Source organism: Motacilla alba, chromosome 11 (genome assembly GCF_015832195.1).
Source record: "Motacilla alba alba isolate MOTALB_02 chromosome 11, Motacilla_alba_V1.0_pri, whole genome shotgun sequence".
NCBI lineage: Eukaryota > Metazoa > Chordata > Aves > Passeriformes > Motacillidae > Motacilla > Motacilla alba.
The window spans coordinates 3,911,621-3,926,658 of NC_052026.1; the positions used below are offsets into that span (position 1 = coordinate 3,911,621).

Sequence of the window (15,038 nt, forward strand, 5' to 3'; positions counted from 1 at the left end):
GTTTGCAGAGCTTTGATGTTTCCTGTATGTAGGTGGTGGGACAGCTGTGTTTTCTCCACTTTCAGTAACACTTCATTCAGGAGAAACATGGTTTAAACAAAATTGTGACAGGCCATCACTTCACACTCATGGAAAAAAGGAGATAGTAACAATGTCTGGGGAGAGGATCTGCTGCCAAGCCCTTCTTAGGAGGGTTTGTGACCCTTCTGAGGTGGTCTGCAACCACCTGCCATCAGCTCCTGTGAAACACAGAGGTCCCACACTGTGTGGGGTAGCCCAGATGTACCAGGTACAGATTTTTAGGAGGTCTGTGGTTACCCCATAATTATCCAAGGTCATGGCATGGAATTCTGCATAAAGCAGCTACATGGCTTTTCCCTTCCTGTTGCTCCTGTCCTGGAAAGTGATGTTAAACTCCTCATTGATCTGTGTGGGAGCTCAGCTGGACTAGCTCCAAAATGCTTTCCAAAGACCGACTGGTTTTCCCCACACTTTGATTTATCCAGTCTATTCTAAAGGGCAATTTCAATCCCTAATGGAATCCATCGGTATTTTCAAATGAGGCACCTTTTAAAATGTGGAAATAGCTTGGAGAATAATTCCTGGTAAAGTAAATGTTGAGTGTTAGCTTTTTGTTGTTGCTGTGCAGAAAAATACAGTTTTGCTTGGGGTCGATAAGAGATTGAAAAGTGTGGGTAATAATAAAAGCTGAAGTGGGAGTTACTTTAATAATGGGATGTCATGTGTAAGCCTATAAAATAAACAGTAATTATCACATTTGAGAAACGACTCTGTTAGAATTCACATTGCTCTTGACAGCTTCATCTGTACATCAAGCCTTTCTGGAATATGCACTTTCTTGTTCCTAACGAGCAAACAAATGAAACAGGAATTCTTACCCTGATAGAAGGTGTTGATTTCAACAGAACCTAAACAAAAAACTAGATAAAAGAGAGCCAGAGCAGCAGACTGGAGGATTAGTTCTTGCTAAGACATTTTGCTTTTACAGAGCAAGATAAAAAACAGAGCTGTAGTTTTATTATTTATGGTTTTCCTCCATCTTTTATATGGCACATGTTGAAGGAAATGGGCTTTATGTATTGCAGCAGAAAAATCAGATGTTTAAAGAGCAGCAGTGGATTCAGAATAAACTTTGTAGATTTTGCAAAGACACGGTAACATCTCTTGATTGTGAATCATAAACTTGGGTGTCGCAGACAGGTAAAAAATTATAAAAGAAAGTTAAATTTATTATTTTAGCTCCCCTCTGTCTTTTCCTTGACCTTCATCTGTACTTGTCTTTTTGTCTGTTTTAAGTGTAATCTCTCTCCTGAGAACGGCTGCGGCTCTGTGTCTTTCTTCTCATCCTTGGTCCTCCCCCTACAGCATTCTTCATTCTTCATGGTTTTGGTCAGAATCCTTAGATTTTTTTGGTCCTCTCGTCATTGTCTTCATCTTCAGTGTGGTGGTGCTTTTTCTTCTGTTTTTAGCCAAGTAAGTGTGACTGACTTGTGTGAGACTCTTCTACATCCTCATCTAGCACAAGGTCATCCTTGCCATCTTGCTCTGGTTTTATCATTCCTTTCAGGGCAAATTTCAAAGCTTTGTCACATTCCTTCTCATAGTCCTTGAAATCTTCCTTGGTATACTGCCCACCTTTTCCATTCCGTTTAATCTTTGCAACAGACTGGCTAAAATCCACATGTGTCTGTCTGTTATCTATCAGCCCATTGTCCATTTTGAGGTAGGCTTTCTCACAGTCTTCCTCCTTTTCAAACTCAATGAAAGCATAACAAAGAGATTCACCAATCTTCCAGTCTTGGATCACTTCACAACTTTTAATGGGACCAAATTGTGAAAGTATTATCTCCAGGTCTTCACCTGTGGTCACAGGATTCAGTTTACAAACAAACAGCACATTTTCTGGTGGCCTGATGTCTGCATCTGGTAAGTCTCCCATTTCTAGAAGAATGACACAAGTTTTTGCTTCTCTTTCTGCCCAAACTTCTATTTCATCTGTGGACTGTCCTGTCATGTCACCAATTTCTTCATCTGTTCCTATTCTGCCACTTATCTACAAAGGTTTCTCTAATTGTCTTCAATACATCCATGCCTTCTATCACTTCTCCAAATACTGTATGTACACCATCAAGGTAATGCCCTGTGGTAATGAGGAACTGTGATCCATGCTGATCACTGCCATTGTTCACCATTGACACAGTTCCCTTCTTCTCGAGCTTGATTCTGGGCACCTTTCCTGCCTCAAAAAAGATGGCTTGGTCACCATACATTTGACAAAATATGGATTCCCCTCCACGGCCAGTTCCCGTGGGGTTTGTACAATAAAATCTCTCTGTACATTATAAATAGGACAATAGTTGTCCTTGACTTTGCACAGCTTCAGGAAATTCAGACAAGTGCAGGGGTGCCCCTCCATGTATAGGTTGCCCACTGTGGTCTCCAGGACCCATGCATGCCCAGCCTATGGCTCTCCCCTTCTCCCAAGATTATTTGATTATTATTAATTTTGAGTTCTTAGCTAAGTCCTATAACCTTGAATTTTATCTGCAGCAGTTCTTTAAAGTTTAGAAATAATTAGCTCATGAGAAAAAATATTACTGCTCAAGCAGTCAAAGTTGTTTTAATCAAGCACCTGGTTTATTGCCACAACTCTAGAAATTTATCAAAAAGTGTTTGCGGCAAGTAATCTTTAATCTTTTGTTATACCTGAATCTACATTACATAAATTTATAACTGATTTGTCACACCCTTTTTAATCCCTCCGGAAAAATAATTCTGTTCACAGATTGTCTGCAGATTTATTGTTAATAAGATTAAGCAAAGTTAAGGTCCAATACTGTCAGATTTGAGTAATACTAAGATTTGTTCTGTTAATTTGATTAAGCATGAGTTTTCTTCAGCTGATTTTGTTAAGTTAATCTCTGTTGAGTGTTACTGAGTTACTGGACGATGTCCAGTTTAATTGTTCTTCACTTTAGGCTATTTGCTCTTCTGTTCCAGTTTTATTGAGATTTATTTTCAGTTCTGTTATGTTTTTATTTAGTGCAAATTAAGTGTTGGTAAAATTACATGAAGTTAAGCCCCAGTATTGTTAGATTTGGAGTAAAGTTACATTCTATTAATTCTATATCCTTTTAGACCTGAGTCCTATTAAGTATATTTTGTTGTGTCAGAATTAATTTCTACCAAGTTTGAGTGTTGTTCAAGCTGAGTTTTTTGTTAATGTCTTGGTTGGAAAGGCAGGTGTCTGCTAAGGAAGAGCAGGTAGAGCACACACCACATGGGTGGATTCACTATGCCAGGTGTTTGTTCTTAAGTTTTTTTTGTTTGTTGAGGAAATATATCTTCAGTAAAAGTGAATTCAGTGCACACTTCACTCACAGGGACGATAATGGCAAAGCCATTGACTTGGACACCAGCAGGGTTACAGACTTCTCTACAGTTTGTCTGAATTCAGCCTTGTGTCCATGGGCATGCTCTGGTGCCAAGGAAAAGAGGAGATGTGCTGTCCAACAGGGCAGAAAAGGGGCCCAGTGTTCAGAGAGCAGCAAAGGGCAGGAGCAGCAAAGGGCAGGAGCAGCACTGGCTGAGCCCAGCACCGTGCTGGGGGCAGAGGGAGCCCCTTGGCTGGGCAGGGCAGTCCCTGGCACACCCTGAGTGCCTCCCATGGCAGGGCCGATACCGATGTCCTGCCTGCCCACAGTACCTGGGGAAGTGGTAGCAGCAAGCCTTGTGGTTCCCAAACCTGTTTGTCACGCTGCTCAGCACAAAAGGATGTTAAATTAGTCCCAGTGACAGCCTGGTGGTGACAGGCTGGGCTGTCACTGGTGTCACCCCAGGGCAGGGGTCTGGGAGCCTCCAGCCAGCCCCAGGGCTGCTCTGGCAGCACTGAGGGAGCAGCACTATTGCAAAGACTCCTCAATTCCCTGGCAATTACACCACAGACCAAAGCCTTGCCACAGCAGAGATCCTTTTTGGATAAGGATGATGTTTGAGCTAAATGTCTGATGTGGAGCTGACACGAGAGGTGTTTCCTTGAAGCAGCAGGGCACGGGTGCCAGCAGGGCGGGCTGCAGCTCCATCAGCTGCAATCTGCCTGGCCCCCAGTTCCAGAGAGGGAGGTGCAGTCAGATGTTCCCACTCCTGGAATGTGGCAGTGAGTGCTGAGGGAGGGGACCAGGGCCAAGCACTGCAGATGGCACGAGGGGCTGTAAAACCCCAGAGTCATCTTCCTGGGCAGGGTTTGAGCAACAGGTCTCTGGAGGGAAGACCATATTTGAAAAGTGAGGAATCTGGGGAGTTTATCTTCAGCTGTGCTTGGCTATTCAGTGAGCAGTCAGGGAATGTGCAGCTGGAGCACTGTGGCAGGTGACTGGTTTGGGTTTCCTGCTGGTGCTGACAGAGCTCCCAGGCACTGGAACATGGTCTGCAGCTCCCTGGGTGTGTTTCACCCTGTGAAGTGTTTGAACCTATTTGACGGCACCTTTATACAGCATTATTTTTGTTGTGTAGGTTTCCTTTGTGGTGATGATGCAAAAGAAAAACACCTTTAAGCCAGGGCAGGTTCCACACAAGGAGTACGTGGCTGTAGGAGATTGATGTGCTGTGGAAGCCTGGAAGGAACAACCACACAGGACTAAAACACTCTCCTGAATATATTGAGCTCATGGATTGATTTTTGTGTGTGTGTGTGGTTTTTGTCAACCCCCGTCCCTACTCAAAGCTTTTTAATGTTCCAGAGAGTCAAATACAAAGGCAGAAAGGAGGAGAAAATCAAGAGGACAAATTAGCTGTGGTTTTGAAAGGATGAAATGAGGAAAGAGACTGAATGCTAGACAGCTATTCCTAGTATGGTATACTAGGAATTGTGTCCAATTCTTGTGTCCAAGTTCAACTCTCTTAGCTTCGAAAATCTTCGTAAATGCAGAAATCTCACCTGACTGTGGGCTGGGAGGAGCCTGTAATTTGTGCTCAGTTTGTGCTGGTTCATTGTTGCACATAAGTATTTGCACTTCAGCCATGGCATAAAATCTCTTCAAAAACAGTTGTGATAAATCAGTAGCAGAAGACAGGACAGCACTAAACCCTGAGGTTTAGGAATATCTTGGCTACTCCACACCATGTCAGGCAGTCAGGCCTGGGCTCTGGTTGTGCATTCTTTTCACAAATTCCATTCTCACTCCAGTCTAGAGCCAACTGGATCACAAAACTGGGAAACTCTTATATTTTCTGTAGCAAATATCAAAGGCACATCTACAGGTGGGGTGGAGAAGTGATTGAGAGCAGCCCTGGGGAGAAGACAACAGGGAGGATGGGATCTTGGGAATTGGGAATTGTTCCCTGGCAGGGTGGGCAGGCCCTGGCACAGGGTGCCCAGAGCAGCTGGGGCTGCCCCTGGATCCCTGGCAGTGCCCAAGGCCAGGCTGGACACTGGGGCTGGGAGCAGCCTGGGACAGTGGGAGGTGTCCCTGCCATGGCAGGAGTGGAATGATCTCTTCCAAATCATTCTGAGATTCTGTGACTCTAATTCCAGTGGAAGGCATTTATTTTCCAAATGTCTTCTTTTCAGCTGTTCACAGATAATGAAAGCAACTGTCTGTGGTGTTTGCATTTCTATTCAGCCAGTGTAATACCTATTCTTTGCTTCCTCCTTTCTTAAAGCAAGGATCATCCCATATGTGGTGGTGCTGTAGCTCTGCGGTAAATTTTACCTGATTTCACAAACCCATGGGAGTTAGTTTGCAGTTGAAGGAGAGGTGCTAGTTTTTCCTTTTAAAAATTAACATTCATAGCTGTAAATCTTATTTACCAATGTCCTGCTGTGTTGAGAATAACATTAATATATGACATAGCTTTAACTAAGCCAAGATTTCTATCTAGTAATTATTTTTTTCCCACCTGAATTTTTCTCTTCCTGACAGAGAAAATGCTTTGTATTATACAATGGAGTTTAAAAAGCCACAAACCGATTTAGATTTGTGGTGCATAATTTCTAGTAATTTTTATGTATATTAATGTTAAATCACGTTCTTGATTTCCATAAATGACCCACATAACATGCCAAATTTCTTCCATGTTTTAAACAGCCCTGGGTTTTGATGAACAAAAATTGATAGGTATGAGATGAACAAAAGAATACTGATGACACATAATATAAGCCTTGATCTAAAGTTGTGAACTTGTCAGATGATCTGCCAAAAATGGATTATTTTCTAAAAGTTTGAAATATGGCTGAGAAGCCTGCTGGCCATTATTCAAAGCCTTTAATTTATTACATTGATGCTGTTAGACAAGTGATAATCATAGGCTTTAATTTCCTGCCGAACTGGGCATAGGTGTAGAATGCTTTATATCATTTAATATGCAAAAAACCCCTCAGATCAGAGAATGGAATTTCTATCTGTGTCACTACAGGTTGTCTAATCTGACACAGATTGGTATTAATACACTGCATAAAACTGGAATTTTCCTAGACCTCTGGTATTTCTTTGCATTCTTGATGTTCACACTTTCCAAAAATGTGCAAGTTCATGTCCATCTTTAGTATTATACAAACTGTAGTAATTTCCTTCATTAAATGCCCTATAATTTTTCCTCTTCATTCAAAATACTCTTGCTGGCTATTTACTCGAGCTGGATTGTTGAGATCTGTTGTGGGTTGCACCAATCATAAATTTGTTGATTCTCTTGTCTCTTTCTGCAGTTATTAGTAACCCACAGCACTGTTCCCAACATGACACTCATCCAGCACAGATAATAGTTTTTTTTTGTTATAGGATTTCAGATTCTGTTTGTGTGGTTTTGTCTTCTTTTGCAAGAGATAAAAAGACTCTTGGTCCCCAGGGCATGGCTCCCCTGGCCCTGCTGAGTGCCTGAGCAGCTGAATGGAACTGATAATCTTTGGCATTTACCAATAGGTTAATTTTGCTCAGCTACATATGGGGCTCCAAGAACAATAGGTTTCCAAAGATTTTTATTTTTTTGAAGGCTTTTGTGAAAAATATTTAATGCAAATTGTTTTAAGCTTAGCAGCTTACTTCAAAGCAGCTTTTTCCCTCTGCAGGTTTACAGAAACCTTTCCATTTCCTTCCTGTGTGTTTTTTCTCTTTTTTAAATTTTTTATTTTCATTAAGTATTCTTCACAGCATGGAGAACATACTAAAAATATTTAACAAAAGGTGTCAATTCATCCTGGAGAAGAGGTGGTTTCTTAATTGTGGTCCCTGACGAACCTACAGGAAAGATGGAGAGAGACAATTGACAAGGGATGGAGTGCCAGGACAAGGGGGAATGGCTCCCACTGCCAGAGGGCAGGGTTATGTTGGATTTTGGGGAGGAATTCCTCCCTGTAAGAGTGGGGGGGGATTCCGTGATCATAACAATTTCATTGTCTTTGATTTATATTACTCAAGAATCTAACACAGTATCCTAGCAAGTGAAACCTTTTTCTATTTAATGTGTTTTTTGGTGGACTAAGAGTATAAAAGGATCTGACTTCACATTGTAGAATAGAACAGGCTATGTCTGTTTGTAAGTAAAAGCTAATGTTTTGCATTTTAACAGGGAAGGAAATGAACAGTGGCACTAAAACCACATCTGCCAGAGCAGAGCCTAGTGGCAAAAGTTACCTCTTGTTACAGTGATGACAGTATCCAGATGTCACACAGTTAGGGGCATTTGCTAAAATCTTTTTGAAGTAGGAACACCTGTGACCATCAAAAACGATAAATATTAGATAATAAAATGCATTCCTGGTAGGTGCACAGTGTAACCAGCACAGTCAGGGACAGAGCAATCACATTTCCTCCACCTCCCCTCAAAACACTTGCTTGCCTCTGTTTATTCCTGTTTACATAGTGCTGAATCTTTGAGGACCTCCTACTTTGTTTTTTTTTGCAGTTATTTTATATATAACACGTACTATTGCATGGTTTCCCATGTGCATTCCTGGGGGGTTTTTGGGGGGCCTTTGGGAGGAGTTTTGCATGAGGGTTTTTTGTTTTTGTTGTTGTTTTTAGATTGATATTCTGCAGGAGCAAAGTTCAAATGTCTGGAGTTTCAGACTGGGGTGACGCCTTGGAACTGAGCGTGTGTTTTTCTGTGCAGCTGCACGTTTGCTTGGGGCCTGCTGGGTGTTGCCCCATTAAAAGTAATGAAATTGGACTCACACATTGCCATGAGCTACATTTAAGCACAAACGCTTGAAATGTCATTCTGTGGGCTTTGGTCTGCTCACTTTCAGTGACTCTGAAGCAGAGTTTGAGGCTATTGTGGAAACAGAGCCTACAGCATGCCTGAGTTCTTTATTCATTTGAAGATGGCCTCACCTAAAGCAAAGAAATCCCAAAACAACACAACAGATCCCTTTGTTTTGCAGTAGCCCATAAAATCTTGCCCTGTTGCAATCCCTCCTTCTGGAGAGATAACTGGAGCCATTCCTAGCTCAGATTTGCTTTGCTCCCTCCTTACAGCTTTGAAGCTGCTGGTAACTCCCTCTGTTCTCCAAAACAACAAAGAGGGCAGTACAACACCATCCTCTTCCACAGAGGAGAATGTTGTCTTCTATAACTGCTCTGTTTTCAAATGTGCATATTCAATTCCAAGAGAATATTTAAGGTATCCTCTGAGTATGTGTGTTTACATGGAAATGGATGCAATTCTGCATTTCAGGGGAAAAAATATGATTACGCTTTTAGTTTTTGAATAAAAATGAAATTACTTAAGTCCTTGCAGTATCAAAATCCACTGTTTCTGTTTGACACATCAATAGTGACCTCTGGGGTTGCTGTTCTGCTTCTCAAGGGGATTTTGTCTCTGCTCTTTTGGCTGGACTCCAGGTTTGGATGACAATTTCAAGGTTACAGTTTGTTTATTTTTCTATCCAGAGACGGGGGAGATCAATCCTAATCTATAGAGAGACTGAATCTCAAATGCCACGGTGCCAGAGGCTTGACCCTCAGAAGTGCTGAGCACTCGGAGCTCGTGGGCTGTCATGTGGCACCTCAGGGGTCACTCCTGCCCCTGCCACCCTCGGCTGTGGCCTGGGAACTGAATTAGTCTCTCACTTTGCTTTCAGAGCAGAAGATTTTCTTCCAATGGACTCGGTTGAATCCTGTCTTTCCAAGCAAAGTGGATAGTGGCATTCACGAGTTTCTCTTCATTCTCAAAGGTAATGCTTGAGATTTGCTGGTTGTTTTCCTTTTATTCTTAGACTGTATTCCACTAGTCTGTTCTGCTCTTGCATGCTGTGAGCCTTTGTTTTCTATGTTAGCTCTGAAATGTAAGAAAACCAGGCTACTGGTTCAGGCAGCAGCTCCTTTTTTTAGGAACTAACCTTTGGTCTTTGGTGGGCTTGAGGCAGTGCTGAAGAGCAGAAGGCACTGCTGTTCTGGGTGTTGTCAGCACCAGTAAAGAGAAACACAGACAAACAGATGCATTTCTTTCTACTTCAGATTAATCCCGAAAACATTTTCCCGTGGTCGCCCAAGTGGAGGTCTCCCTCCACCTCCCTGGTGCTCGGTGACCTTTAGCGGTCCCAAAAGGAGGCTCAGTGCTGGTGACAGTTGGGAGATGTCAGCAGAACCTGAGTGAAAATATCCCAGCACAGCACTTCTCCAGGATGACTGAAATCCTATTTTTGGAGACGATAACATCATAACCTTTTAATTTTCCTTTCTATTTTTTTTTCTGGGTGACAGATTGACAAGCCTAGAGGATGAGGCTGTCTATTCTTAGAGCAGGTTTGGCGTGGGCAGCAGCCCCGATTGTTCCCCACGTGTCCTGCTGGTGTCAGCCCTGACCTCGGGAGCTGCAGCCAGCAGTCCAGAGCCCTTCTCCTGCCGAGCCTGCCCAGGTGACTGATGCTCAGTGCCAGAGCAGAAGTGGCTCTGCAGAGCCAACAGCTCCTCCCAGACATTGCATTGATCACTCAGCAGCCGAGCTGCTCCGAGCTTGCACTTCCAAACAACCATCTGAATTCCTGCCCCAGCCAATCTTTTTCATTCTGTCTCCAGTCCTTCGTGCTCTTAACCACTGCTCGCTTCAGATGGGATAATTAAAATCTAGGAGAAGAATGTGGGTCTTCTCTCATGCAAAATTATTTTAGGTATTACTAGTATAGTCAAAGAAATAAGAAAATATCCTTTTACAAGCTGTTGTTTATTTAATGTTTCCTTAATATAGACAGCAAGTTATAACACAGGTTAAGAAAAAGATGTGCCATAAGTTAACCTTTGCAGTTTATTTTTCTCTCTGATCAGTAGTTCCCCTTCTCTAATCCTTATTTTCAGTGCTGATGTTAGCACCATCTCCATTTGTTGTATGTGAAAGATAACTCTTCCTGATAATGAAGATATTAGTCAGACAATTACCAGAACTGCTGCTTCTGAGTGTTTTATAATAGAAGAAGTGTTGGGGAGGGGGGCTTGCAGCAAGAGATTGTGCACAAGGAGAATGATTCTGCTGTCCCTGCTCTTGCTGGTGGGGATTCTCATCCACTGCCTCTGAGAATGAACAGCAATAAAGAATATCCAGAACCAAGACATGATAATATCTAATCATTTCCTGAATGGACAAAGAAAGTTTTAGGGCAAATTTAGAAGGGTATTACTATCTCAGCTTTAATGATATGATACTTTATATTAATTTCAAATTCCTCAACTTCAAAATATTCTTATGGCCTCCACTCTCAGCCCACACAAAGCTGCTAAGACAAGGTACCTTTCCAGGCTAGAAAGAGCCATCAGTCAGCAGCACACAATAGATATCAAAGACATCCCACTTCTGAAGGTATCATTAATACTAGTGCAGAACAAAGTGCACTGCAGCTTTTCATACCTCATCTAAAAGAAAACCACAGTCAATCCCACCTTGCCTAGCTGAGAAGGAGGAAGGGATGTATGCTCTCTAAGGTTTCTCAAGGATGAGCACAAATTATGTCTATTCAGGCAGCGTTACTTGGCTTTCTATTTGCTTATGGATCACTCCAGTTATTCCTTTAGGGAATAAAGCATTATACTGTCAAGTATTCAAAAATATGTATTGTTAACATTAGCTTCACTATACATTAAACATTTAAATTATATATGAGACAGCTCAGGGTAAGGGTGTGCAGTGAACTGTGGTGTGGAGACTGGAAGTCTGTGTGAAGGCACTTTCAGAGAGCTTTGTGTGAAGGCTCTGCACCTAGCCAATCATGGGCTGGGCTCAAGCACAAAGGAAATTATAAACCCTGTCTTAGTCCCAGGGACAGCAGAAGGAAGGTTTGCAAACCTCCCACTGAGCCCTCTGTGTCCGTGGGTATGGTTTGGGAGGACAGAGCTTGGAATGGTGCTGGGAGTCACCCGGCCGCCCTCAAGTGAGAAGGAAAGGCAGAACTGCCATGGAAAAGCTCCCTCAGCTGGGTGGCTCCAGCCCTCCTGTCTCTGCTGGCAGCATCTTCACATTTTCCCTGTCAGCCCAAACACACAGACAGAGGATAAGGCAGAGGCCCTTCAGAACGTGCTGAGCTGAGGTTGTCCTGAAGCACACCCAGGTGAAATCTTGGTGGGGGCACAGCTGGAAGTGGTTGCCACATGATTTTCCACATTCCCTTCACCTTTCTGGGCTGTACCTGTGCCCAGGCAGACTGCTTTACTCCACATTTCAGTGGTGAGCCATTTGGACCCACAGTATGTACTTTATTCCTCATTTGTTCTGCAGATTAAGCTTTTTATTTGTGAGCATAGTGTCACTTTTCACTTTTCTGTACCCTGCCAGACAGAAACAGGTGCCTTATTTGTGGAAACTTTAAAGCACAGTAATGCATAACACTAGTGGAAGCTCTCATGTTATTCCTGCAGCCTCTTGAGCCTTAGTTAAGTGGAGTGATAGAATATGACACTGCTTTTTGTTTGTTTGGTTGGTTGTTTTTTTGGTAACTTTTCTAAATAAATTTCCTGGAAATAAGGTATGACATTATTAGGCAGGTACTGAAGTGAAAGCTCGGTGCTTGTTTGCTTTGTAGCATTGTTTTACTTGTGCAGAGAAAAAAAAAAAAAGAATACTGTGGCAATGTGAGTGGCAGCTACACATAATGGAATATGTGTTTATCCCTGTTTATGTTTGCAGCATCAGGAGTGTTAATTAGAAGACTCTATCTCCTGTGCAGTCCTAGCTTCCATATGTAAATAAATGTTACCTAGTTTGAGGTAGGTTATCCCATGTGTAAACAAGCAAACCAGACTTAGTTCAAACTTTTTGATAATTCACAAGATTATTCTTTCACTAAGACTTGATTTGTATGATTCTTTAATATTCTGCACAGTATTTGGACTGCATAATGGCAGTACTCCTTCCAGCAACCCTATGCATCTGTCTGTCAAAAAAGAACATTTCTGTAATTACAGGATGGGTGATGATGGGTACAGGGGAGGGAAATGCTGAGGGACAGCAGGAAGACAAACATAGCAACAAAACACACAATCTACAGAAGTCAGAGGAATATTACAAAATAAATATTACAAAAATATTACGAAAAATATAGGAATATTGCAAAAATAAACAAAAACTTGTGAGAATTAGATCAGAGTAAGTATTACTGTGGTAAACAGAAAGAATGGTTTAACTGCAAGAAGCACACTAACTAAACAGAGAGGGCCCCAGAATTGTGTGTGCTTGCAAATGAAGAGAATTTCCACTAAAGCATCATTAAACTGTAGCCTCTGATAAATCTGAAACGCTGATGAGTTAGATTTGATTTGTCACTGTTTGCCATTTGATTATAATCAGTGTTTCTGTGAGTGCACGTAAAACCTGACTTTTCAGGGGAAAGCTGAGACAGGCAGACTCCCTGGCTGTGGGGTTTTTGTGCACAGCCAAGGCAGAAATGGGGACTGGAACCCACTGTAGAAACAGCAATGCTGCTTTGAAGTGCCATATCTAGAGCGGAGTATTAAAAGTTTTTGGAGGTGGGCTAGGAAAAGAAACTTTTTTCTGGTAGGAGTGTAACGTTACAGGCTGAATTTGGCTTGATTCAGAAGCTTTTTGCTTTTGCTTCTGCTGTTTGTAGAATAATTGGAAAACTCTAGAGAGATGAGGTGAGCTGAATTGATGCTGAGAAAAGAATCTGTGACATCTCCAGAGGGATGATGGGGGGATTGTACCCCTTGCACCCCCCAATCCTTTGCTGTCCATTTGACCCTTTCTGTTTGCAAGGTGTGGATTTCCTGAGGATTCCCTGGGAGTTCCCAAGTGCTGCTTTCCCCCCGCGTCCTGTCAGGGATGAATTAGATGCTCAACGGAACAGACATGGACAGAGACAAGGTTTATTTGTGCTGGATTAACTCAAGTTCATCAGCATAGAGAGAGCCAAGCTAGACCTAAAAAAAGAAGAGAATAATTGAAGAAAAATGCTTAGCAAAGACACAGCCCCTTACCAGCCCATTCAAGCAGGGAGCTGAGGCTTCTGGAAGTTCTCTGTTTCTCTCCTGAGAGCTGACCTTGAGCTGAGGAGGTAACATGGCTCCTTTCTCACTTTTATTTGCATGGCTATTAAAAAAAAAAAAAAAAAAAAGCCTTTCCCTTTTTTTTTCCCCTGTATCTTTGAGGCAATTTATTAATGTAATAGATGGAAAAGAAATATGTTAAATAAAAACATTTATTAGAGGACATAATTTTAAATATTTAATGATATAATTAAGTCTTATTAATGTAATGGTCTTTTATTCTTCAGTTTAAAAATTCACAAGGTTAATTTCCCTTTCATCTTTATTATGCAATGTTTGCCACAATTATTTGTTATATATTCTTATAAATATTTGATGAATATTAGAGATTTTAATTTAAATAAAAATATAGGTCATGTTTTACCATAGTGTTATTCCGGTGTTAAGCTGGAATTAGTGAAATTAGCACAGGAGTGAGTCAGGCCCCTCTATTCCTCCTGTTATTCCAGAGCTGGCCTCTTTGACTTGAGTGATCCATGGAAAACACATCTTGTACTACTCTCTCTTCACTTTAAAGGCTTGCGAAGAAGGTGAGGGTCACCAAGCTGTGGAACAGTCACTTCAGTTCCAGGTTGTCTCCTCTGGGGGACATTATTTGTATCATCTCAGTCTCAGGTACTTATTAACTTGATTTTACTGCATTTGACAATAAAACCCACCTGTCAGCACTGGTAAATGAATTTAGAATACATTTCAGGAGATATTTACTTGATTCATTAAATTACTGGCATTAAAACCAGTTGTTTTGAGTAACATGATTCTCCCTCTATATGCTCTGCCTGTTTAGCTCCTTATGAAGAAGGAAGGTCCTTCAGCATGGAGTCCTGTGCATTTAAATGATTGATATTCTCCTTCATTAGCAGTATTTCTTCCATATGCACCAGAAATATTTTTAGGGGAAATGGATGATATATTTTACCACAGCATTACGATTTTTTTTAAGATCAGTCTGCCAAACTACAATGTCAGCAGCTGCTGAAAAAAATCACTTTATGGGCAATATGTTGACTTACCTTCTTAATTAAATAAAAAACCAAAGCAGAACTCTCTGGAGAATAGTACTTTGAAATAAGCATCTACTCCTAACTGTCACTGCACTCAGAGTGGAAAAACACCATTCGAGCTAGCAGCCAAATTTCAGCTTGTGCTGCTCTTAGGTTTGGGTTATGAGGTGTGCAAAAGTGCCTTTTGGTGAGTTTCTTCGTGTGGCCCATGCTGAAACCTGGGCTTGTGCTACTTTCCCTTGTGTTAGTAACCACAGCTCCCTTTGGATTGCTTGCCTGCTGTAATCGTCACCTCTCAGGGACCTAAGATCTGCTGCTCTCCTCCAGATAGTGAAGACACTTCATGGAGAGCTGGGCTACACTGGAGGGGTTTATTGTCTTCAGGACAGGGGTGGCAGAATGCTGTCTGTTTTTAAGGTATCCATTTTAGAAGCTGCCCTTGCCACTGACTGGCTTTTCCCTTCCCTGCTGCTCTCCAGATGTATTTGCTGACGCCGTTCACTCTTATCCCTGCAGTGATGAGGGCTGA

At 41.9% G+C, this 15,038-nt stretch overlaps 1 pseudogene; it reads right to left on the reverse strand.

The window, feature by feature from the left end:
* Positions 1 to 1,285: 1,285 nt before the first annotated feature.
* LOC119705756 lies at positions 1,286 to 13,520 on the reverse strand (annotated as a pseudogene).
* Between the last annotated feature and the right edge of the window lie 1,518 nt (positions 13,521 to 15,038).